The sequence below is a fragment of the Rhinatrema bivittatum genome, chromosome 7, assembly GCF_901001135.1.
Source record: "Rhinatrema bivittatum chromosome 7, aRhiBiv1.1, whole genome shotgun sequence".
NCBI classification, from domain to species: Eukaryota; Metazoa; Chordata; class Amphibia; order Gymnophiona; family Rhinatrematidae; genus Rhinatrema; species Rhinatrema bivittatum.
The window spans coordinates 285,744,892-285,769,383 of NC_042621.1; the positions used below are offsets into that span (position 1 = coordinate 285,744,892).

The 24,492-nt window shown below is 44.7% G+C and overlaps 1 long non-coding RNA gene across 2 annotated transcripts in view; it reads left to right on the forward strand.

Moving 5' to 3' along the window:
* The window catches only part of LOC115095961, a 148,939-nt gene that overhangs the window by 52,551 nt on the left and 71,896 nt on the right, over positions 1 to 24,492 (forward strand). For both annotated transcript variants that reach the window (XR_003857922.1, XR_003857923.1), the window contains exon 5: positions 7,370 to 7,599. This is a non-coding gene — a long non-coding RNA (uncharacterized LOC115095961). The remainder of the gene's footprint in view (positions 1 to 7,369; positions 7,600 to 24,492) is intronic.

Sequence of the window (24,492 nt, forward strand, 5' to 3'; positions counted from 1 at the left end):
AATCTATTGTAGCCACTATCCCCATGAGATATCCTACACTCTCCCTTGGGTTTTTACAACCTAAGTGCATGACTTTGCATTTTTTAACATCAAATCTTACCTGCTAGATTCTAAACCATTCCTCAAACTTTGTTAGATTCTGCCTCATATTTTCCACATCTTCCTGGCTGTCTACCCTGTTGCAGATTTTGGAATCCTCAGCAAAGATAAACTTTTCTCAACAATCAGTCTGCAATATTGCTGACAAAAATTTGGAAAAGAAACAGTCCAAGGATAGATCCCTGAGGCCTATCTGCGCAGTAGTGAAGATCACATTTTTAAAATTAGAAATGTTGCGACAATTGAGATACATTTTAGAACCTAGTGACTTCCGCAATGTTTTGCAGGTCCTTATTTTAGATGGTCTTGATTACTTTAGTGTCCTCTACCATCTTCTTCCAGCCAGTGTATTGTACCAATTATAGCTGTTTCAGAATACCACCGCCAGGATGTTATAAAAAAAACTCGTAGACATGATCATATCACACCAGTCTTATTTGATCTGCACTGCCTACCAGGAAAATAATGGGTTCAGTTCAAGGTTGCCTGTATTATTCATAGTTGATCTATGGTGATTATTGGCTTAATACCATACTTGGAGGTCAGATTTTCGTATCTACACATGGGCATAGATTTGTGCGTGCAACCCGGCGCTCACAAATCTATGCCTGATTTATAACATGCGCGCGCAGCCACGCGCATGTTATAAAATCCAGGGTTGGCGCGCGCAAGGGGGTACACACTTGTGCACTTTGCACGCGCCGAGCCCTAGGGGAGCCCCGATGACTTTCCCCATTCCTTCCGCTCCCCCCACCTTCCCCTCCCTTCCTCTATCTAACCCGCCCCAGCCCTACCTAAATCCCCCCCTACCTTTATCTTTTTATTTAGGTTGCACGCGCTGGCCATGTACCGGCGCACGATCCCCCGGCACGGCCACTGTGCCGGAGGCCTCGGTCCTACCCCCGGACTGCCTCGCCCCGCCCACTCTTCGCCTCTTTTTTCAAGCCCCGGGACATACGCGCGTCCTGGGGCTTGCGCGTGTCACCGGGCCTATGCAAAATAGGCTCGGCACGCACAGGAGGGGTTTAAAAGCATAACCCTTTTAAAATCTGCCCCTTGCTGTATACAAACCATTGTGGTGCTTAAAATCTGCAAATAGGATTTTTCAGTAGGTCCCCTCACCTAAATTGGGCCATTATAAGTTAACGTAGGAGAGGGCCTTTTCCACTGCAGGCCCATGCTCTGGAATTCTCTTCACAGCATCTCAGGGCTACAGCATGCTTGAAGTCATTTAGGCAAATGCTTAAAACTTATAAGGTGAATTTAAAAGTCCGACACTTTCATTAATTGGGGGATGCGTGAATATGTTGAGCTTGCATACACCTAGTGGATTTTAAGAGCTGCCAAGATACACGTGTATATCTCGGAAATTTTCAAAAAAAGGCGGGGCATAGGTGTAGTCTGGGCAGGGCATGGGCATTCAGGGTGTGAAACTGAATGTAAATACTTAACGCAATCCAGTGTACATCAAGGCCCCGCTGCCATGTAACTTTTCTTCTGCTATGGATGACATGTAAGTTAAAAAAAAAAAAAGAAAAATAGGCAGATATTCAGAATTTTAAGCATCAGGGCTAATTGGAGAAAAGGAAGACTATTAAACTAGAAGGGATGGAACTCCTGTTACGATTCCTCCCGTAGCTGTGCCACGGGAGCCCTCTCACCTTTTCCTGGAGGCCGCTCTGAAGCCGGGGCCTTGCCTGAGGATTGTCCAGATCTTGCTCCACGGCCTGGGAGGCCTTCGGTGTCATCAGGGCCTACCCGAGGCCTACTCCTCTGCAGCCTGGATGCCTTGGTGTGCCACACCCTTCTCCTATGGGGCGGGCCCGCGGCTTCTCCCCACTCTTGTAGGGCCAGTGAGGTGTGGCCCATCTTGACTCCTCCCAGGGAGTTGCCTGCTCCTGAGGTATAAAAGCTCTTCTCCAGCACTCATGCATTGCCTTGCATCGGAGTTCCTGTTCCTGGATGTTCCATCTTCCAGCGCTCCGCCAGGTCCTTTGTTCTTTGTTGGAGCTCCATGTCCTGTGTCTCGCCTGTTCCTGATGTTTCCTGATGTTTGTGTGCAGTACCTTGTTCCTGACTGCCGGTGTGCAGTACCCTGTTCCTGACTGTTGGTGTGCAATACCTTGTTCCTGACTGCCGGTGTGCAGTACCTTGCTCCTGATTCTTCAGTACCTCGTTCCCTTCCTGCGCTGTCCCGCTCCTGCGGGTGCAGGACAGAGTGGTCCGTGACCAGCCCATTGGGTCTGCCCGTGTCGGTGGGCTGTGTAGGGTGCCCTGTGGGACCGTGCCAATGTCCGAATACCTTGAACCTCGTTCTTGAATACCTTGAACCTTGTTCCTGAATACCTGGACTCTTGTCTTCGTCTACAATTTCCGAACCTTTGTGTGCTCTTGCCCTGAGTCCGGCCTGCTGCCTTTTGCCACTCCAGCGGCAGGTCCGAAAGGGCCGGGAACGGTCGGAGGACTGTTCATTACCAACATTTCATAGTTGGTTCCAGAGGCATGCAGGTCCGGCCGAGGGTCCGCCGGTCCGTTTCCTCCCATACTTGGATGCGCCACACCTACCCTCGGCGCTGCCTTGGATTCATCTAGGGCCATATCGGGGCCCAAGGCCACACTCACCTTTAAGGGGACCACTCTCCTAGCGCTCCCATAACAACTCCTCTCTCTCTTAATTGAGCAAACTGGGAATGAACTGATTTTAGTGGCAATGGGGTCGGCGCGCTCCCCTTTTAAAATCCCCCCACTTGTGCGATAAAAGCAGGTAAGCGCTCATTTAAACTTGTGCACACATAGACCCACAGCCAGCCTATTTTATAACATGTGCACATACGTGATGTGAGCAGAATACAAATCTTTTAAATTAAACAGTAACATCCCCTTCCTCGGCGTGAACTCCATTTCACACTATCCTTTGTCACCTCCCTCTCCTCTGATTTCTAACCCAGTCAGTCACTCTAGGGCCCATTCCAAGGGCACTCAGCTTATTTATAAATCACATATACAGAAAAGCCTTACATCTAGCGCTCTCCTTTGATCCATCACCCAATACAAATAATTGATCAGATTCATCTGACAGGATTTATCTCGGGTAAAACCATACTACCTTGGATCTTGCAATCCTTTGGATTCCAGAAACTGCCCTATCCTCTGTTTTAGCAGCGATTCCATTAATTTGCTCACCACAGAGGTCAAACAAATTGGCATGCAGTTCCCAGCCTCCTCCTTACTTTCACTTTTATGAATAGGAACCACATCTGCCCTTCTCCAGTCCTCCAGAATTATTCTCGACTCTAAAGAAGCATTGAAAAGGATCAGCCAGCGGAGCTGCCAGGACTTCTCTAAGTTCCCCTAATACCCTCTGATGTATCCCATCCTGCCCCATCGCCCTATCTACTTTAAGTTTAGTCTGCACCTTATAAACATCCTTTTCTGAAAATCGATTGAGGTTTACCTCACTTCCAATTTTGGGTTTGTTTTATGTGGTCCTGCTCCAGGCCCTTCCACAGTGAACACCAAACAGAAATATTTGTTAAGCAATTTTGCTTTTTTCTTCATCAGCCTCTGCATATTCCTCCCCTTCACCTCTGAGTCTCACAATGCTCAAACAACACCAGAGCTGCCAAGGGACTCAGGCTTTAGAGGATCACGTTTGGTCAGCCATGGTTAAACCCCAGGGAAATTCAGTATTCATAATCCTGCTCCATCCACGTGAAATCAGCACGGCAGCCACCAAAATGCGTCGATAAGGGTGGTCGGAAATGCCAAGGCTGGGCCAAAGTCCAGCAGTTTATCCTGCCTCCCCCAGAAATCGGGCCTCCTAGCTGCTCTGCAGGAACACTAATGCGGTGTGAGTGTATCTGAGGAGCGCCTCTAGAAACGACAATGATGAATGCACTTATTTTCCGGGAGAAACGATAACAGTCCAGCAACCACGAGTATAATGAGGGATTAGATGACAGAAGCGCAAACAGCTGATATTAAGTCAGCAAAGGGTCATGATGAAAAAAGAAAATCCTGAATCTCTTAATGCCGCAACAGCATGAAGCAGGTTTGTGCTGTTGCATTCAATATTAACGTCTCCCATCCAAATGTTCTCCGTGCAGAGAAATGTCATTTTATGGTACCCTTAAATCTATATGCAGCAAACAGTCAGTGATAAAGTAAACTGGTTTATAAGCAGGAAAGATATATTTTGGAGTTAGAGATTAGCCAAGGTATGTAAACAGGCAAATTATTCTATTGATTTATTATGCATGAGGGAAAGCACATTATTCTAATAGCATTTAATATTTTATCAGATAATTAGCAAAGAAAGATGTAGCGGTAAATGGTTAATTCTCAGTGTGCTGGCAATCTCAGTCTATGTTCCAGGCTTTACTGCTGTGGCATGCATAAGAGGAAGCTGTCAGTTCAGCACTTGTATCCACTGGATCACCCCGAATGAGCAATGCTAAAATTGACTCGGTAGTGTTATTCGACAGAGTGAAAAAAATAGGGTTTGTTCCTGCTAATTTTCCTATTTTTCCTAGGTAAACATTTTTTTTTGGTGGGGGGGGGGGGGGGCTATACCCATCAATTTCTCCCTGCTCCTTTGCTCAGACTGAACATGGACTGGGAATCCAGCAGTATGAGCCTTTGTAACTAAACAAGGATTATTTTTCCCCACTGATCTACATACCCAAGTGATAGTCCTCATCGGGGGGGGGGAGGCATAAACCAGGGCTCCTTCCGGAACCCTGCAATCATGGGTCCTAAACTCAGCCACAAGAAGTTATCACCTTTGCATGACCATCCCCTCAGAGGCTGTGAGCACTCCCGCCACAGCACCCAGTGCCCTAGCAGGCACAAGGAGTGGACGACCTGCCTGGGGAACTGAACCTAGGTCCTCCGCATGGCAGTTCATGGCTCCTGCCACTGAGCCAGCCCTAAACAAAAACATGTTGAAAGTGCCAAAATCGCTGACATAGGAAAGCACTGGGAAATTACACGGCCACAACAGCACCCTAGCTTAGAATTACTCTGACCTTGGGCTAGAGTTAAACATATGCAAAGGCTGCCAGAGGTAAACAAAGGGGGCGCAAGTGTTTGGGTACGGTTACCGGATTCCTACAGGGCATCAGTAACAAGATCAACTAATGCAGTTAGTGCAGGCAAAACCAGGACTGGACAAGTCTGTCCCTGATGACCAGGAGCCATCTGATATCCCTAATTTGGGTGTTTGTAGGCATGTCTGTAGGCAGAACAGCGAACATTAGTGAGTCTTCCTATTGCACACCCTGAATATCTTTTCTCAGGCTGTGACAAATTTTATTTTTTTTTGGCCAAATATCTGCCATAACAACAGCTCCTGTTAAGGCTTTTGACTATATATGCTATCAAAGCCAAAAATAAAACAGTGTGAATCGAGTCAAAGATTTTCTGCAAGTTCAAGAAAGGGAAAAATATCCTCAGAAAAAAAAAAAGATGCATGCACAAAGTTCATTTAGCAAGTTATGTTCAGATTTTCCCCAGTTCTTAAATCTAGCATATTTGGGTAAAAGTGCAAGAGGGCTCTTTGCAGAAATTCTTACAAGTACAATATTTTTGGGGGAGAGGGGGCTTTTTCCCTTTCCGAAGATGCAGGATAGTAAAACCTTGGACAAAATATGTGTTATTTCAAATTATGTAAAGCAACTGCCTTGCAGTATTTGTGTACAGTTTTTCCTAAAACTTATAGGGGTAGATTTTAAAAGGTGCGCACGGGCGTACATGTGCATGTGTTACCCGGCGCGCATACATGTATGCCCGATTTTATAACATGTGCGCCTAACCCTTTAAAACCCCTCCTGTACACACTGAGTCTATTTTGCATAGGCCCGGCGACGAGAGCAAGCCCCAGGACGTGCATATGTCCCGGGGCTTGAAAAAGGGGGTGGGGGCAGGGCCGGAGCCTCCAGGCACAGCGGCCATTTGCCGCTGTGCCCGGGATCGCGGGCCGGTCATCGGCCGGCGCGCAAAACCTATGCCTGCCCGGAGGCAGGCACAACTTCTAAGTTAAAGGTAAGGGGGGGTTAGGTAGGGCTGGGGGGCGGATTAGGTAGGGGAAGGGAGGGGAAGGTGGGGGGGGGGGCGGAAGGAAGTTCCCTCCGAGGCTGCTCCGCAAGGTGCACAAGTGTGCACCCCCTTGCACACGCCGACCTCAGATTTCATAACTTGCGCGTGGCTGCGTGCGCATGTTATAAAATCGGGTGTAGATTTGTGCACGCAGGGTTGCGTGCACAAATCTACGCCCGCGCATAGCTTTTAATATCTGCCCCAATATGCGTATGTCTACCCATGCACAAATATCTGCAATGCATTGAAAGCGCATATTTTCTCACCTATTTTATAAACATACATGTGTATATTTTGTGCATGAAAAGAAATATATCTTGTTTACGCAAAACCCTGATTTATAGGCAGAAGTCGGTATATTTTAAAATATGTGTGCACGTAACTGAGGTCAACAGTTTGCTGTTACCTCCACCAGTTCACCCATTCTATCTCCAGTTCATTGAGATCATCTTAGTACTTCAGCCTGAATACTCCCAGTTCATTCAGACCTCCCACATAACAAAAGCAGACTACAGACGAGTCTGATATCAATTGCACTAGATAATTAGTAGATGTAAAATTGCGAACATAAGTTGCGTAATGTATTCACATAAAACTCTTATAAAATAGCAACTTACCCACGCTCCTCTTGGTCTCACCCCTAGTTTGGACAGGTAAATGTACACGAGACACCAAAAATACATGCAGGTTTTTTTATGCTTATAAAATAGCACATACGCCAGAACAAAGTATTCACATGCATATGTGGGCAATGCCTTTGAAAACTATCTCCTCCACCTGAGTGATTATTGTCACCAACCTAATATTGTAACTCTAGCAAGTAGTAATGCTGGGATCCTAGTGTCCATTTCACTTCAAAGTCTTCTTTCTCCAGAACAGAGTACTTTGTTTCTCGAGGTGCACATTTTGTTTACTGTACCTTACCGGGTATTCTTCTTCCACTTGATTCTGTACTAGCTCCACTCCTAGTCCTATTTCTAAAGCACCCATCTGTACGTTAAACAGGATCTTGAAATCCAGGCTTGCCAAAACATGTTCTGAGTATAGATTGCCTTTCAAAGCTTTTTTCTGGTCCATTGTACATGGAGGTGGGGGATTTGTTTTCTTCAGGGCTCTGCCCTGATGGCAAAAATGGTAATAACCAAGAATTACTTGACCTTATTCTGTGTTACAGGCATTAGGGGTTGTCAGACGGTGTCTACCTTAGCCATGCAGTACATTTTCGTTGGAACACCTCACAAGTGAGTCCAGAGTCTTTCTAAGAACTAAAGGTGACCCAACGAAAGGGCATCTCGATTGTGAGCACAGCTGCAAGTGAAAAAGCCTGAGCTCATATTGGATTAAACTAGATGGCAGCAGTTAGTTGGAGTTAGGACTGGCGTTTGAGAGCATCTAAGAAGGAAGGTAACGCTATTTATAATTGCACTTTGAAAAAAACAATGCGATAAGATGTGGACTAATGACTGTGTATCTTATTTAGCGGAAATAAGGCTAGAAATATGTGGCCTAAATACTGCTGAAATCATATGAGCCTGATCCCTGTGATATGAAGGTCTTCGCTCACTCTAGATAATTGCTGTATTTATTTGGAAGAAATGTCAATATTTCTGAATGCTGTGTTTATGAATTGGATTGGTGCGTTCTATATTCTTTTGGACTCTCGTAGTGAACTATGGTAATGCTTCTCTGCCATTCACTTGAACTAGGGGTCTGAATCCATCCCAGATGTCTCCTTCAGGGTAGAAGCAGAAAGAAAAACTCCCAAGGGCAGAATCCAAAATCTTTCCCAAGGGCAGAGAGGGAGAAGACCCCTTGTGGATTTTTTTCTTTTCCTCACAGAAAAGAGAGGAGGGATTGGGCACATTTACCAACTCCTCCTGAGTTATATGGTGTCACAATGCAGTCTCTCCATGCCAAGGTGCAGCCTGCAGTCTTTCCTCCACCAGGGGTCCCTGCTCACTGCCTTGCCTGTTACCTCCTCTCTGCTCACCTGATGTCTCAGCCCCAGCCCTATTTAACCCAGCCTGTCCAATACCTCAGTGCCTCTTCATTGAGTCACCTTGGCTCTCTGACCTGGCCTGCCTTACCTTGTTCTGTGCCTTGCCTTGTGGCCTACCCAGGCCTTACCCTGCCTTCTGGCATCTGGGCCTTCTACCTTACCTTGCTTTGAGGCCTCCTGTCTTGGTTACGGCCCGGGGCAGTCCGGGGGCGTGGCCGCGCCCTCCGGACCCGCCCCCAGGTCGCGTCCCAGCGCGCTAGCGGCCCGCTGGCGCGCGGGGATTTACGTCTCCCTCCGGGAGGTGTAAATCCCCCGACAAAGGTAAGGGGGGGGGGGGTTAGACAGGGCCGGGCGGGTGGGTTAGGTATGGGAAGGGAGGGAACGGAGGTAGGCTGCGCAGCTCGGCGCGCGCCGGCTATACGGAATTGATAGCCTTGCGCGCGCCGATCCCGGATTTTAGCGGATACGCGCGGCTACGCGCGTATCCGCTAAAATCCAGCGTACTTTTGTTTGCGCCTGATGCGCCAACAAAAGTACGCCAAATCGCGCTATTTGAAAATCTACCCCTTATATTCTATGTGCGAAAGTAAAGTAGGACTTACTCGCAAAAGTTGGCCAATTTTATGACATGCGCACGTAAATGAAATGAAACAGTTTACCAAATTTGGCCACTGATTTTCCCAGTCCTTCTCCAGGTCCTCGAGACCCTCTTGCTTCTTCAGCCTAAGCTCCGTCTCGTTCACCCGGACCTCCCACCCAGTTAGTAGTACTCAATAAACACGTGTAACATCACTTACGCTAGGTGTAAAAATACACGAGCAAGTTGGCCAATGTACACGTGTGTCTTTGAAAATTGCGTGCCTAAGTGTTGGCCCTGCCCTGGGATGCCCCTAGAGTGCTCCTTTTTTTACACACATATTTTTTTACTTTTACAAAATACAGAGCAAGCGAGTAGAGGCTACTTACGGGCATATATGCTCATTTTTTGCAAATGTAACATTTTGAAAATTCACCTTTTAAATGTAGAGGCAAGTATTTTATGACGCATTGAAAATATTTCATTGCACGATGCCTCTGCCAGTTCACCCAGACCTCCCGCCCAAAAACTGCAAGCAAAAGACAAGTGTGATTTTACTTGTGCCAGTCAACGAGCACGCGTAAAAGTGCGCAAATGCGTTTGGTAATATATGCGCATATATCGCTTACAAAATAGAAACTATTGCATGTCTTTCTGAACCCTGCCCCAGAACGCTTCTAGAGAGCCCCTTTTTCCCCCTTGGTAAAACGTATGTGCGAAACTGAAAATGCATGTGTGCTCTCGAAGTTTATAAAATAGCATCTATACAAGTGCATGTTGCTTGCGCACATATCTGCTACATTTATGCATGGAACATCTTTGAAAATTCACTCCAAGGTCTGAAATAGGCATTGTTCACTGAAAAGGAATTTATAACCCATGATATTAGGAGATGTTGACTAGCCTAGGTTTGTAAGAAATAAAGGAATAATAAGTAGAAGTGTCATTAGAAGTTTACAAAAAAAAAAAAAAATCTGGGGAATTAAGGTTCACAAGTCAATGGCTTGTGTGGAGGGTTCCACTTGAGGGTTCCTGTCATGGGCTGTGCAGATGGTGAAATCAGCAGAAAAACAGAAGCAAAACCACAGCTGTTAGATATTTTATCTTGTTTTGGAACAGTTCTTCGTTAATTGCCTATGCTAATAAGGAATCATTTTAAACCGTCTGCCCTTGCTTAATTTTTATCCCACCGCTTCCTCTGACTTTCGTTTGCCACTATGATTTCAGCTGGAAAATCACAGTCAGATAGTTCTGTTCTACCAAGTGTAATTAACTCTGGAGCCTTCTAATTAGCTTCTTCTTAAACATATCCTGGCACATAATTATTTATTAAAACAAAATAATTCCCTAAGTTAGAGGAGTTTCTTTTATCTTACGTGCCAGCTTCTGGCTAGCCTTATGAATACATGATGCACTGATGAAAAATTCATATCACATTGGTGGAGTTAAAGTTCTGTGAATTGGGGGCGGAAAGATGTAATTTCCGTAACGAATGGAAAAAGCAAGGTTTTTTTTTTCCTGAAAGCGAAAAAGGCAGCAAGACACAGAATGAAAGAGAATTGCTAAAGGCCCAGAAAACAATTCCCTCTACTGCCCTGAAGGTATGTGTGCCTGACAGCACCAGTAATAAATACATCCTGATTTAGTTTGGTCCCATACAGGTGAACAGTTTTACCTGGGTGGTCACCGAAGCTTTATTATAAGGGAAACAGAATGTTGAGCTTGATTCGGATCAATGTGATTGATCCAAAGGCAGAGAATTTACCTTCCAGAAATGCCCTATCACTGTGACTTAGCTGGTCAGAATGATTTCATCAACATCATTTTTTGTAAATAGTTAAAATATATACATTTTTTAAAAAGTCATGTAGCAATTTCTTCAAAATAAAACGAACCCCTAAACCCAAATTGTAGCTTATAATGTCAATGAATACCTTTGAAAAGGCCACACATGGCAAGTTAACACTCTGTCAGAGTTAGAGAGGACCCTGTATCACCTTGGGGTCTCCAGCTCCTCCAGTAAGGGCAGTAATTAATTGCCAGTAAATGGCCTGCTCATTGAGAACTATTGCCTAATTTAATGCTGAGACAAAACATTTACCTTTAATAGTATTCCAATAATATTAGTTAAGGACATCTTCACATTTAAAACAAAAGTATCTGTAAATTGCAATGGTCTAAAATTATACATGATTATGTAGAGCTGAGCACTGGCAGATAATCATAATGTTGCACTGGACAATGTATTTCAAAGCTCTTGAACAATGTTAAACACAATTATGTTGTTTATGGATAATACAATTATACAGTGCAATATGGTTAAAGTACTTGTTATTCTATTCTCAGGATTTACAAATAATATTTTACTCTTTGTATTATATCATTTGCATAATAATGTTGGTGTCAGCACTAGCAAATGTGTATCGGCGGTCAGATCATCAAATCGGATGTCAAGCCTAGAGTGTACCATAACATTTTAATTTTCTAAAAACAGATCTATTCGATTACGTTAGCATCAGAGTGGTCACGCTTTAGGAGACAGTCATGGCTCAGGTTGTGCTATGTAAGGTGTTTCCAGCCTTCATCACTGTTCCTCTTAGACAATATGGCATTCCGGGAAAATGTGTCTAAGGAACACCAATCTAAGAAGAAAGACGTAGAGGCATATGTGTATTGATAGATTGACCAAATGGGGGTTATCTACACTAGAAAAAGGACATGTAAGTAGATCTCCTCTTTCATTCTACAAATATATCACAGGTGGTCTGAGGGGGAAAAGAAAATAATTGAATAAAGTCCATTTTTTCTTACCAAATCTTGCTGTGTGCTTTTCATGTGGTGACCTCACTGTATAAATCCAGACTGAATCTCAGCAAGGCAACCCCTGCTACTTAAATATGAAAAGAAGCAAAAAGAGAAATCTATGCTGGCTGCACTTTGCCCAGGATAAAAAAAAAAGTACCATAACTTAGTCTTAACCCAGAGGTGTGAAACAAAAGGAAGGGAGGGCCTGGATTAGAGAGCAGAGTAGCTCTTCTTTGGTCTGTTCTGCTCTGTCCACTCCATATTCTCGCTCTTCCTTCCTGCTCCTGCAAGACTAGGAGGTAGAGTGGCTCTTGTCTTCTCTGTTCTGTCTGCTCCAGGCTCTACTTCACTCAGTCCCTTCCTTCCCCTACCCTAAACGCTGCCTGGTAGGGGAGAGGCTGGAGCAAGAAACAGAGGGTTGTTCTCTGCTGAGTGAGATTTTCTGTACACCCCCTGGGTGCCTATGGCTAAGGAAGGGAGAATGCTGGAGTCAGTCCTGGCGCCAGGGAAGGAGGAGAGTGTGGGGTAAGGACTGGTGATAGAGTGGAAAGTGCTGGGATCATCCTTGGAGGGTGGAGAGATAGAGAGTGACAATGATGGTAACCTTTAAACCATTGTGCGGGCACACTTTGGCACGTGAGTGTTGGCGCACCCAGAAATGCGGCCATTTTATAACTTGCCCGCACATATGCACGCACGTTATAAAATAGCCTGGCTGTGCGCCTGTGAGCCCAATTTTTAGTGGGCGCACACCTTCATGCGCAAATCCTGATTCAACCGTGTAAGTCAGGGTATTTTATACTGGACGCCTGTCCACGCCATTGCCAGTTTCACCTCTTCGTCCACCAGTTCGTCCGGTTAAGAGCTAGGTCCTCCAAACCCCCCTGGTTTGATAGCCTGCACTCCTCCCAGTTACCCCAGACCCTTTAAACCTGGCAGAAATGGCTAATTTCTTTTATTTATTAAGTCACACCTTCTCCACAGAAGATGTAAAGTTACCTGGCTGGGCGCTCAGGGGCGTGAGTATTTACGTGCACATCTCTTAGCCATGCCCCAAAACGCTCATGCCTCACCCACACCACGCACTTTTTTAAAATCAAGTGAGATGTGCATGCAGCGGGAGTTGTGTGCGCATCTGGGTGGCTTTTTAAAATTCAATGGGCGTGCACAAGCCCAACTTGTGCGCACATGTCCCGATTTTGGGATTCGCCGGGCGTTCAAAATTCACCTTTTTGTGTAACAAATTGTGAGGGGACGGAAGAGAGAAAGTTGATACATCCTTCTCCCAATTCACACCGAAGCTCTGAGTGACCACAGCTCAAACGTTCTGCGGTATGACAACCGCAGAGACGTGAATGAGGGAAGAAAATGGTTGGAGCCGGGAACACTTCTGTTTCAGATTAAACCGCTAACCATTGGTGAAGGCGAAAATGTTGAACTCGTAGCAAACAGAGAAATGTCTTGAGAGACTAAAGAGTGAAAAGAGTTTGCAAAGTGGGTAGTGCTTCAGCCAAATGTTTGGGCAGAGGATCATGTTGTGCACAGTGCTTTAGCTAACAGGAGCCGTAAGCCCTGCAGTAATTTTGCTGTTGCACGAGTTTTGGGTATTGGTGCTGTTATGGTATGGTAGGTTTGCTATAAAGCTTCTGAGCGTGAAATCAAAACTCCCTTAATTCAGATGGAAGCAAAAAGGCATGGCTTCATCATAGTTTAAGGGCACACCCTCCCTTTTCAACCCCTGCTGCTTAACAAAGTAGAGATCACTATCCACCAGTTTGGCTAGAGGTTCTGGTTTAGGGTAAGAATCCAATCCATACAGACCTAAGGGGTTATACTTTGCAACTCTAGTGCCTGCTTAAAGATGATAAATAATACAAGTATTTAGGTGGCTTTTCAAAGGAATTACACAAGTAAATGGGACCACAGCTTCGCCAGCTTCCTAGAATTCCTCAGCCCAGTCTGCCCAGACGAGCACACGGCTACAGAGGCAGAACCTTCATGGCCCCAGAGGCCCAAGACTTGCTACAGATGTCCATACTCGAATTCCAAACTCTGCAAAGCCTAGGTAAGACGTATAGTACCTACTTTCTTCTAACACTAAAATCATTTTAATCTAACACCAGATTTAAAATAAGAACTGTGTGAAAATGATGTCAAGCATCTAATGAACATTTTATGGCCTGGAGTACATAAAATAGGTTAATGCTGAGATTTAAATTGTGTTGGAGGATCTCGAAAGTCTTGATTTTTGGTCACATGTCAGCAGCAGATTTTCTGGTGCACCACCCACTTCAGTAGTTGCCCTATGCCCCTGTTCCTGTGTAGGAGTCTATAGCAGCCTGGCTTGTTCTGATTTCTTAATAGGAGGTGTATTGGTGTTTTAGGGCTTGTTGTAATTTTTGAAGTGTTGCGTTTTCATAGGTAGGATTGTTACTGTTTGAATGCTGGTATTTAGTGCAGTTTTGGTATGGGAGGTTTGCTACCATATAATTGTATATCTGTTTAGTCTTGGTTTTCTGAAGGCCATGCCCACATCCAATATGCATTACCATAGGCCTATTACCATATGGGTTCCAATTTCTTCTTTGTAGGCTTTTCTGATTGGCACCACAGCTGTGCATGTAAATAGAATATTTATGTTTTTGTAAGTAATAGTTTTACCTCAAAAGACTGCACTTTGTTCTTTTTCATGTAAAACTTATTATAAAAGCAAATTTTTTTTAAATTTCTGTGTGGAGAGTGCGACCAGTGGGAAGGGGATGTGCCCAGTGTGTGTGGGGAGGGGGGGGAACGACGACACCAGCACCAAACACCCTTGCACTGGCCCTGAACTTTAGGGTGGGAGGTTTGGATGAATTAGTGAAGATTCAGGGTTAAGTGCTAGAGGGTCGAGGTGAACTGGGAGCCAAGACAGAGCTATCAGTCAGCTGCTGATGCCAAGTCTTTATTCATTTATGTATGTACCCACCTTTTTTATTATCTCAGGTGAGGAACAAACATACCTTAAAATCCACCTGCCTCCGCGTTTATTTGCACAATGTAACAATTATTTCACATGTAAAATATAGTAATATACATATGTAAGTTCATAAAATGGGCAGAGAAAGCATGCACTTTTTGCATTGGAAATATACACTTGCACTAAAACATATATGCATACTTGTGGAGCAGAAATATGTTGCATTTTATAAACTGTGCAGCTCTTGCACCATAGTGTATAAAATACAAGCATTAATCTCCATGCATCCAACTGGGCATGCAAAGCTATAGCGCAGGCAGGTTTAGAGACTAAGCCCTCCCCCCCAGGCCTCCCCTTATCCATTACCCTCCTCGGATCTAATCTTTCTCCATCTAGGAGATCCCAAGCAGAAGAAGCAGTAGAAATGGGGCAATTCCCAGTCTGAGTCCCATCTTCAAATGCGCCCTCGCTGGCCCTGACCTCGGCTCCATACAGCGCACGGCCCCACATTAACAAAACGGCGCCAGCCTCGAGGCCGACCAGTGTCAGCTTGAAAAGCGGACCCAGCGGGGCAGGAGCACCTAGGGATCGCGGCTGCCATATTTTGACTGCCTCTTGTGCTTGCGGCCCCATGGATAGGATAAGATTAAATCTGGGGAAAAGAAAGGCCTATCAGGAGGTGATTGTTTTTTGTTTTTTTGACCGTACCTCAGGTTTTTGGTGACAGACCCTGGCCCCTTCCATTCTTTTTGCATTTTCCTTCCATTTTTGTTTTAATTTTTTGCTTTGCGGTTTATTTCAGTTCAGCTAGACAGAACAAACTGAAATAAACACGAAACGAAATGGAAAAAATGCGGGCGCACATCCGGACTGGACTGTGTGGTCACGGACTCCGGCTGAGCTCCAGGAGCGGGAAAGACTAAACTGAGTTAAACCTCACAACCGAAATAAAATGCATGATCAGGAATATCAATGAGGTCGTAAAGGACCCATCCAGCGGTGCTGCAGAAAGAAATCACATGCAATATTGTGCAGGAAAAGTAATACATTTTACCAAAAATGGCACGTCTGGAAGAAAAGGAGGAAGGTAATAGCTCTTCTCTGGAAACAAGGCATAGAGAGAAATATAAAACCACTGGGCCGGATTTTAAAAGGGTTACACGCATAAGGTACATGCATAACCCTTTTAAAACCGCCCTGCGCGCGCCGAGCCTATTTTGCATAGGCTCGGTGGCGCGTGCAAGCCACGGGACGCGCGTAAGTCCCGGGGCTTCGCAAGGGGGCTTCGCAAGGGGGCGTGTCAGGGGCGTGGTGCAAATTTTGGGGCATTCCGGGGGCGTGTCAGGGGCGTGGCACTGGCCCGGGGGTGTGGTCGAGGCCTCCGGACCAGCCCCCGGGTCGGGTGATGGTGCGCCAGCCCGTTGGCGCGCGCAGAGTTACGCCTGCCGAAGGTAGGGAGAAAGTTTAGATAGGGCCGGGGGGATGGGTTAGGTAGGGGAAGGGAGGGAAAAGTGCGGGAGGGGAGGTAGAAGGGAACGGGCAGCATGTGCAGGGCTCGGCACGCGCAAGTTGCACCCCCTTGTTCGCGCCTGGTGCGCAAACAAAAGTACGCGCGTGCGTAGATTTATAAAATCTACCCTGTTACCAGAGGATGTGGTCAGTGCAGTTAGTATAGCTGTGTTTAAAAAAGGATTGGATAAGTTCTTGGAGGAGAAGTCCATTACCTGCTATTAAGTTCACTTAGAGAATAACCACTGCCATTAGCAATGGTTACATGGAATAGACTTAGTTTTTGGGTACTTGCCAGGTTCTTATGGCCTGGATTGGCCACTGTTGGAAACAGGATGCTGGGCTTGATGGACCCTTGGTCTGACCCAGTATGGCATGTTCTTATGTTCTTATGCTCTTATGTTCACAGCATGTAGAGATGTCACTGGTAGATGAGCACCTCCGAAGATCCAAGAAAATAAAAGTGCATTGAGAAAGATCTCCAAGACATCAGGCTGAAGCACACTGCAGAAGGTTTTAAATTCATCTGCTCAAATCACAAAGTGAAAATCACAGCAGTAGTACAAAAGCTGAGAAAACAGAAATGAGACATACAAAAAAAAAATTAGAAAGAATCCAAAGCAATTCTGCAGGGGATTGAGAAAGAGCATTAATACAGTGAAAACAGCACCAACCAAAACAGAAAACTTCTGGAGAAATGTACATTCCTGCAGAAGAGAAAAGAGAAACAAAAAAGGCTAACTAGCCTACAGGAGAATATTAGGGAAAGGCCTAGAAACCAGATTAAGAAGAGCCCTGGCCTTTGACGCACTGTCCACATTTTGGCTTAAACATTAAAAATCTCTCCACTAAGGGGGTCACTTTCTAAAGGGATCGCACGCAAAAAGGGACTTTTTGCATGCGAAAAGTCACTTTTCACATGTGATATCTAGATCGGGGTGGAGTCGGGGCGGAGTCTGCTCCAGAAGGGGAGGAGTCGGGGCAGCATCGGGGCGGACTCTGCAATGACTTCGCTGTCGGCGAAAGGTAAGAATCCTTATCACCGCCAGTAGCGCGCCCAATAGCGCCACCTTTCACGGTGGCGCTATTGAGTGTGAAAGCCGGCAGCGATCTCTCCACTACCCTAAACCCTTTTCTTAAATATGCCCCACAGCCAATTGTCTGTCATCCCCTCTTTCACCCCAATCCCATCCACTCTCAAAATTTATCAACCGCTTTGCCAAAAAAATGCTAAAGTGATATACAATGAATAAAACATTATCATGCTAAAATTAAAAACATAAAAATATATCAAATAGCATTAAAGTTGGTGCTAGTACAAAATGAACTAAAAAATAATGAAAAAGGCAAATAAATTAAGATCTATAACAACTAATAAAACCAACAGAAAGTTAGCAAATAACTACTCTGTACCAGCCTAGGCTCAACTCCTCCAGATTCAAGCACTCATGCACTCCTCACCCCTGCTTACCCTCTCATTCACTCCCCAAGGCTCATCCCCTAATTCTCACCCTCCCAGGCTCATTCCATCTCTCAGCCACGAATCCCACTCTCATCCCCCTTTCTTCTCCCCCATTAGGGTAAACTCATCCCCTCTCAGACCCCCAGGATCGCCTCTCCAGACTGAGTCACTTATCCGCTCTTCTACTGAGCTCACACCTTTCACTCATCCTCTCCCAGACTCAATTACCTATCCACTCTCTTCTCCCCAGGCTCATCCCTCCATTCCCACTGCCCAGGTTCATTACCTCATTCGTCCCCACCCAGACCTTTCTCAAACCCCCAGGCTCACCTCCCCTAACCTCATCCCCTGGCTTTCCACTTGCCCAAGCTCTCCCCCCTCCCCCCATCAGGTCATCCCTTGTCTCTTTCCCCTCCCCTATGAGTTCCCTTTTTTAATATATATTTTTATTTATATCAATTTACATAATAATCTAAGCACACCACTTGTCAGGAAACAGCATCTGTGAGCAATTACTGATACAAAGACAAACTAGCACAAGGAAATTATAACTTATGCTTTATCAGACCCCAAGTTAGAGGGAGAGAAACAAAGATCAAAGGAAATAATAAACAGTTTAAATAACAAAAAAATGACTTAAGCACTGGTAGACTTTCTTAAACTAAAGCATCTAATAACAAATAGGAGAAGAGGCAGCACCCGGAACAGGGGCTTCAAAGCTGTTTCTCAGATAAAAAAAAACAGATAATTGAGAAGAATCAAAAAAAGCATATTTAACCCCCTGAAACTTTCTTTTCTTTTCATTTATTAAAGTTTATTAATCACCTAACACAAACAGGCCTAGGCAATGTACATCATAAACATACATAATAAAAACATGTAATTTGACATGTACTTAACACACAAAAATCATTAGTTTCACAGAAACTAAAATGACCAGTACCATACAGGTAAAATCAATAATCATTGGTTCTACATTGTATAACGTATACCTCGCAGCCTAATAAAGACTTGTTCTTACTTAAATAACTCTAACATACATTATAGTCACTCTGGAGCAAATACTCTTTCAATAGCTGTTTAAATTTTTTTTACATCATCTAAGGATCTAGATTCAAAAGGAATGAGGTTCAACTGAGCTGGCGCGGCGATGGAAAAAGAGGTCTCTCTTGTACAAACAAATGTGCTAATCGAACCAATGGAATTTCTAAGAGATTCAACTGAGAAGATCTTAAGCATCTTATAGGTTTGTAGATGCGCAATAAAGCGTTTAACCAATACGAAGAGTTTATCACACATTTGCAAGGGGGCTTAAGCCAAAACAAGGCTCCCATTTGCAAAATACCAGAAAGGAGTAACAGAAACCTCTTCCTTTTGGACTAAGAAGCTTTGGATACATCAGGATAAATACGGACCTTTAAACCTTGAAATAAAGACTCCATGTTTTGAAAGAAAAGCTTCAAAATATAGTCTTGGTCAGAATCTAAAGCCAGAGTCACTACCAAAGTTGCAGGCAAAACAGATTCATCTATAGATTTTTCCAACTCTGCTGTCAAATTTGTTATATACAGGGAAACCTGAGGAAAATTAAGGTCTTGTGAAACATTTTTCGATGGTAAAGAATAAGCTTTGGAAATTGGAGACATTAGATTTTCAGGTATTTTCAACTCTTCAAGAAAATATAACCTCAACATTTCCATAAGAGAAACCATTTTTTTCCTGGGAAAATTGTTAAGCTTAATACTTCTTCTTCTGACAACATTTTTTAAATTCTCAAGTTTGTTTACAAGCTAAAGATGACCGTTTGCAAGGGGAATTGTAGCGTCTTGAAGTGAGTTAATTTTGATTCCAAAGTCTGAACTTTTTGAGATGTAGTGGCAGCCTGTTCCTGCTTGATATTGGCCTACAAACTGACCCAGCTGAGAAGAAAGCTTAGTCAAAGCCTCCCAAATGAGATCCAAAGTTACCTGAGGTGGTCTGACCAGAAGAAAGGGCTGCAGAATCTCCGATGAACCCTGTTCCACCTACCTTGAGGAAGGGAAGCCTCAGATAAACAGCGCATTCCCACAGCACCAGATTCCGCCAAATTCTCCGCAGCAGACAACATAAACGTCCGCAAGACCAGCACACCTGTGGGGTGCTCTAGGTTGTCCCCCTGTTGCAACGATGTCATGGAGATAGCCTCAAATATGGGAGGGCCCCACACCGGGCTGTTGGGGAGTCCAACACTGCTCCGGGGTGAGCATGACTTCCAAGTCTGTGGCAAGATTCAGTGAACTTTCAACTTGCTCACCGCCCAATGACTGCAATCCTGAGTCCTGTTGAGAGTCTGTCAGTCGGAGCAGATGTCGATCCATCGGCCCGCTTGGTGCTGGTTCTCCCAAAGCACTTGAGTAAGTATGGGCCTTCCCCTTCCTCTTACCCAAAAAACGGAGTAAGGAAAAAGCTTCAAGAGGTAAAAAAAAAACCAAAAAACAGCAAAGCGAGGAAGGGAGCTGCAACACTGAACATCAGTACACGGACATCTTGGACCTGCCTCCCATAAGGTCCCATTTTAAATGTTCTTGCCCTGCCTGATCATCAGAGCCAGCAGGAGAAGAGGGTGCATCGGGCTATTTCTTATTCCTCCTCTGCTGGTAGCAGTGACAGCTTTAGTGAGCATTTGGGGGTGCAGGAGAGAGAAATTAGGTCCCAGCTGGCAGTGGTGATCAGTGGTGAGAGGAGAGAAAGCAGGGCCAGGCTAGACCACTAGCAGTGAGGAGGAAAAGCAGGGCTGGGCTGGTGGTAGTGATGGTGATGAAGGGAGGGGAAAGCAGAACCAGGCTGGCAGTGGAGAGCGGATAGACAGCAGAGAGAGGCTGACAAATGGCAAGGGAAGAACGGGTTCAAACTGCAGATGACGGTAATTCCCATGGAGGGAAGCAGAGGTGCTGAGCAGAGATTTCAGATACCTGATCCCCTTCTATCTTCAGCCACCGGTGGCGCTGTGGCCTTCCCCTTCCCCTTCCCCATCCTCGGCCACCGACGGGTTGGGCTCCGCTGGGCGGCCCTGGAGCCTCCTCTAATCTTCCCTGCTAGCTCTTCCACAATGAAGGAGCAGGAGGGAGGCAACCAGCATCCTACTGGTTGCTGCCCTGGGAGATTGCCTGTTTGGCTCGCCCTGGGTCCATATTCAAAAGCCATTTAGATGGAGTTAGCCGTTTAACTTATGCGGTTAACTCTGGTCGGGCAATATGGCTCTCCTAAAGTTAGTCGGATAAACATAGCCGGTTAACTTTAAGATAGCAGAGTATATTCAGTGGCGCAACTGGTAGTTGGCCAGATATGTTTAAGAAAGCAGCACAGAAGAACTTTTACATAAATAAATCTTCAGTCCAAAACTTATGGTCCTAAACACGATTGAAAATTTGGCTAAATTTAGGTACCTAAAAATTAGGGAGCCAATATTCAAAAAAAGCTTAGCTCCTAAATTTAGGCCTTTAGGGCCTAGATTCATCATTTTCCTATAAATATAGCAAAAATAGCACCCATGATTAAAAAAAAAAAGGGGGGGGTGTGGTTAGGCTAATTTTACTGGTAACTCATAGGTAACTTTTCACAATGCAAGTTAAATTTATCACACCTGTGTTATCTACCAAACAGAATTTTATCACTATTGGTGGTTTGGGTTGCGAGTGAGTGAGTGAGTGAGAGAGAGACTCTGTAGAGGCTCACAAAAAAGTATATACCACTGTAAGAGGGGTAAATAGTAATTCAGGGTGAGGTTTGTGGGGGGGAGATGGGGTGGGGGCAGTTTTACAGGCACAGTCTTATGTATGAACAGAACAGTTATCACCAGTGAAGATTTAATGTGATTTGAAGTGATGAAACATGAAATAAGAATAGATTTGTACCATGTTCTCTCTACCTAGCCTGATGCTCTCTCTACCTAGCTGCAATCAAGGTAGGTAGAGAGTCAAGTGTACAAATCTACTCTTCTTTTACCTTTCATCCCTCCAAATCACATTAAATCCTCACTGGTGGCAACTGTTCTGTTCATATGGATGACTGTGCATGTAAAACTGGCCTGCAGAACCCATCCGCCCCCTACAAACCTCACCCCACGTTACTAGTGGCCCCTTTTGTATGGTACAAATAGTTAACTTTTTTGTGAACCTTTACAGAGTCTCTCTCTCTCTCTCTCTCTCTCTCTCTCTCTCTCTCTCTCTCTCTCTCTCTCTCTCTCTCTCTCTCTCTCACAAACAAACAAACAAAATCAGTGATAAGTTCCTAACTTTGTTACTCTGCTTCTATAGTGGCCCACTTTTTTAGACTTCTAAATTTTGGAGCATAATGAAACTAGGAACCTACATTTAGGGACTCCAGGCCTAGTGAATTTTTAAAAGGGCCAATTTAGCACCCCATCTCCAAAGGTTAGGAGTTTAACTCTTTGAAAATTGGCCGCCCTAGTGCTTAAGTCTGGTGCCCAGCTTTCATTGAATATCAGCCTGCTAGTGTCAAAGAGGCTCTAGTAGCTATTTCTAAGCATAATGGGGTAGATTTTAAAAGGTTGCGTGCGGGTGTACATGTGCGCGCGCTACCCGGTGCGCGCACATGTACACCCGATTTTATAACTTGCGCACACAAGTTATAAAATCATGGGTCGGCGTGTGCAAGGGGGTGCGCAATTGTGCACCTTGTACGTGCCGAGCCGCGCTGCCTTCCCCCCAGCCCTACTCTAAACCCCCCCCCCTAACTTTTATTTTACATTTTGCGACTGCCGGCACGTGATCCCCGGCACAATTACAAATATGGCCACTGTGCCGGGAGCCTGACCCCGCCCTCACCCTGCCCCCGGACGTCCCCACCCATGCCCCGCCCCTTTAGTAAAGCCCCTGGGACTTACATGCGTCTCGAGGCTATAGGCCCGGCGCGAGTAACCTTTTTAAAATCCGGCCCAATATCTAGAGATATTGACTATCTTATATGTAATAAATAAACTAAATACCAACAACAAGGAATGCCTTTGGAGCCCGGAAAAATATCTTGGGCATTGGTATTCAGCAACCATGTTCTAATTGTACAATTGGCTGGTGAGCATCAATTACCTAGATATTTTTTGAGATTATAATGGCAAGAAGAAAACCACATTTCCACATGCATTTTAATAAAAAGCCTGTTATTAATTGTTCAATGGCAAGTTAAAATTAGAAATCCTCCTTCCTCGCTGGCAAATTCTATTTCCCTTTTTCTAATCTAGATCAAGCTACAAGCACTAATAAAAATGTGACCAAGTTGTACAGATTTATTGCACCCTCGCATCTCTGCAGCACATCTAATGCAAGTGTGGTGTAATCCGAACTATTTCATACTATTTTGAGTATGAAATTTATGGCCAGGAGATATCATCCCCCGTAAAACTGTCCTGCTGCAGGATCAGGAAAATAAACATGTAATTATTAGTGATGAGGAAACCAATTTCAGCGAGGTTGGAAAACATGAAGAGTGAATGGAGAAGCAACACGTGATGTTTCTTTTTCTATAATTCCGTGCCGTCTCCAGTGTTTTTAGCAGCTGCCCGGTAATAAAGCCCGATGGAATAGGCAGTAAGCATCTCTTATGAACTGTGCAAAGTCAAAAGGGCTCCTGAAAAGTACAAACACTCACTCTGTAGCAACCAAATTTTTACTATTAAGTCATTCCTCTGGCAGTGCTGAAAAAAACTGTAGGGCGTAATTTTCAAAAGGAATTGCATGCATAAGCCCCATTTATAAATGGCCTTTTGAAAATTGCCCAGGGGGGTGCTCATAAGCATATGCACGGGAGCAATTTCATGTGTGCTTTATGAAGAGGCATTTCGGGAGGAAGAGTTGCATGCAAACCTTTGATTTTTGAAAATATGTGGGTAATTACACACACACACACACAGAAAGTTACACCTGCCACCAGGCACTAGATCCATGGATGCTTGAGCCCCCCACCCACCCAACATCAGATCTGCCTCGTACCTTACCCCTTCCATGTCCCAGACAGAAGAGAAATTGAGGAGGTGAGGTGGAAGACAGATCTGATACTGGGGGATGTCCGAGCACCCACATCACCTTACGGAGCTGGTGCTTTTGTCTTCTATAAATGAAACAGTTTTATCCCTTCTATCTGTAATCAGCTAAAGGGAGCTTTCAAAGCAATCCATCCATCTTTACTGTAACCGGGACTACTTTTGCAATTTCTCTTGTCAGGCTGTGCAGACTTTCCCATCGAAAATAAAGAAAACCCACCTCCTAAATTTAGACGCCCCATCTGTTCATTTGTAGGTGGTGCAGTTACTTCCTCTCCAAGACAGATAGCTAAGCTCCTTGTCACTGCCTCTCCCATACAGTAGGGTCTGTTGGGAAATAGACTATTACAGATCTGAGTGACAACACGCCTAGTCAGGCAGCCATTAAAAAGGGGAGCAATCCAGGTTTTGATAAATCATTAATCATTTTTATGATAAGTGTGAATAATGAATTCCAGCTCCATGCCACGCACAGAAACAGAGGTGTCGGCCAAAGAGAGTCAGTAAAGAATAATTTCTTTTTTCAGCGGTGCAAATCAGTCTGCTGTGAATAATGTAAATACGGAGATAATGTCTTCAGGTGGAATTTTATTTTTGGAGTTCGTCATCCCTGCACAACTTCACCAGTGATTGAATAAATGGCAAAATGAAGAGGCAGGATCATACATAACACATACCAGACTGTACATTTTTACCCATGTACATCTCCGACAGCTAGGAGCTTTGGAAATCTTGCCTGACTTCCACCGTACAGTCTAGCCCACTTATTGTCACGCTATTGAAAGTTAAGTATCCTGAAACCCGGTGTATTCTACTGTTGAAAACCTAGCCACCTTAGTCTGACACAGCAAAGCAAGTATTATTTTATTTATTTTATTTAAAATCTTTTCTATACCGTCGCTAGGTTATCTACCATCGCAACGGTTTACATGTAGGCACATATTTCATG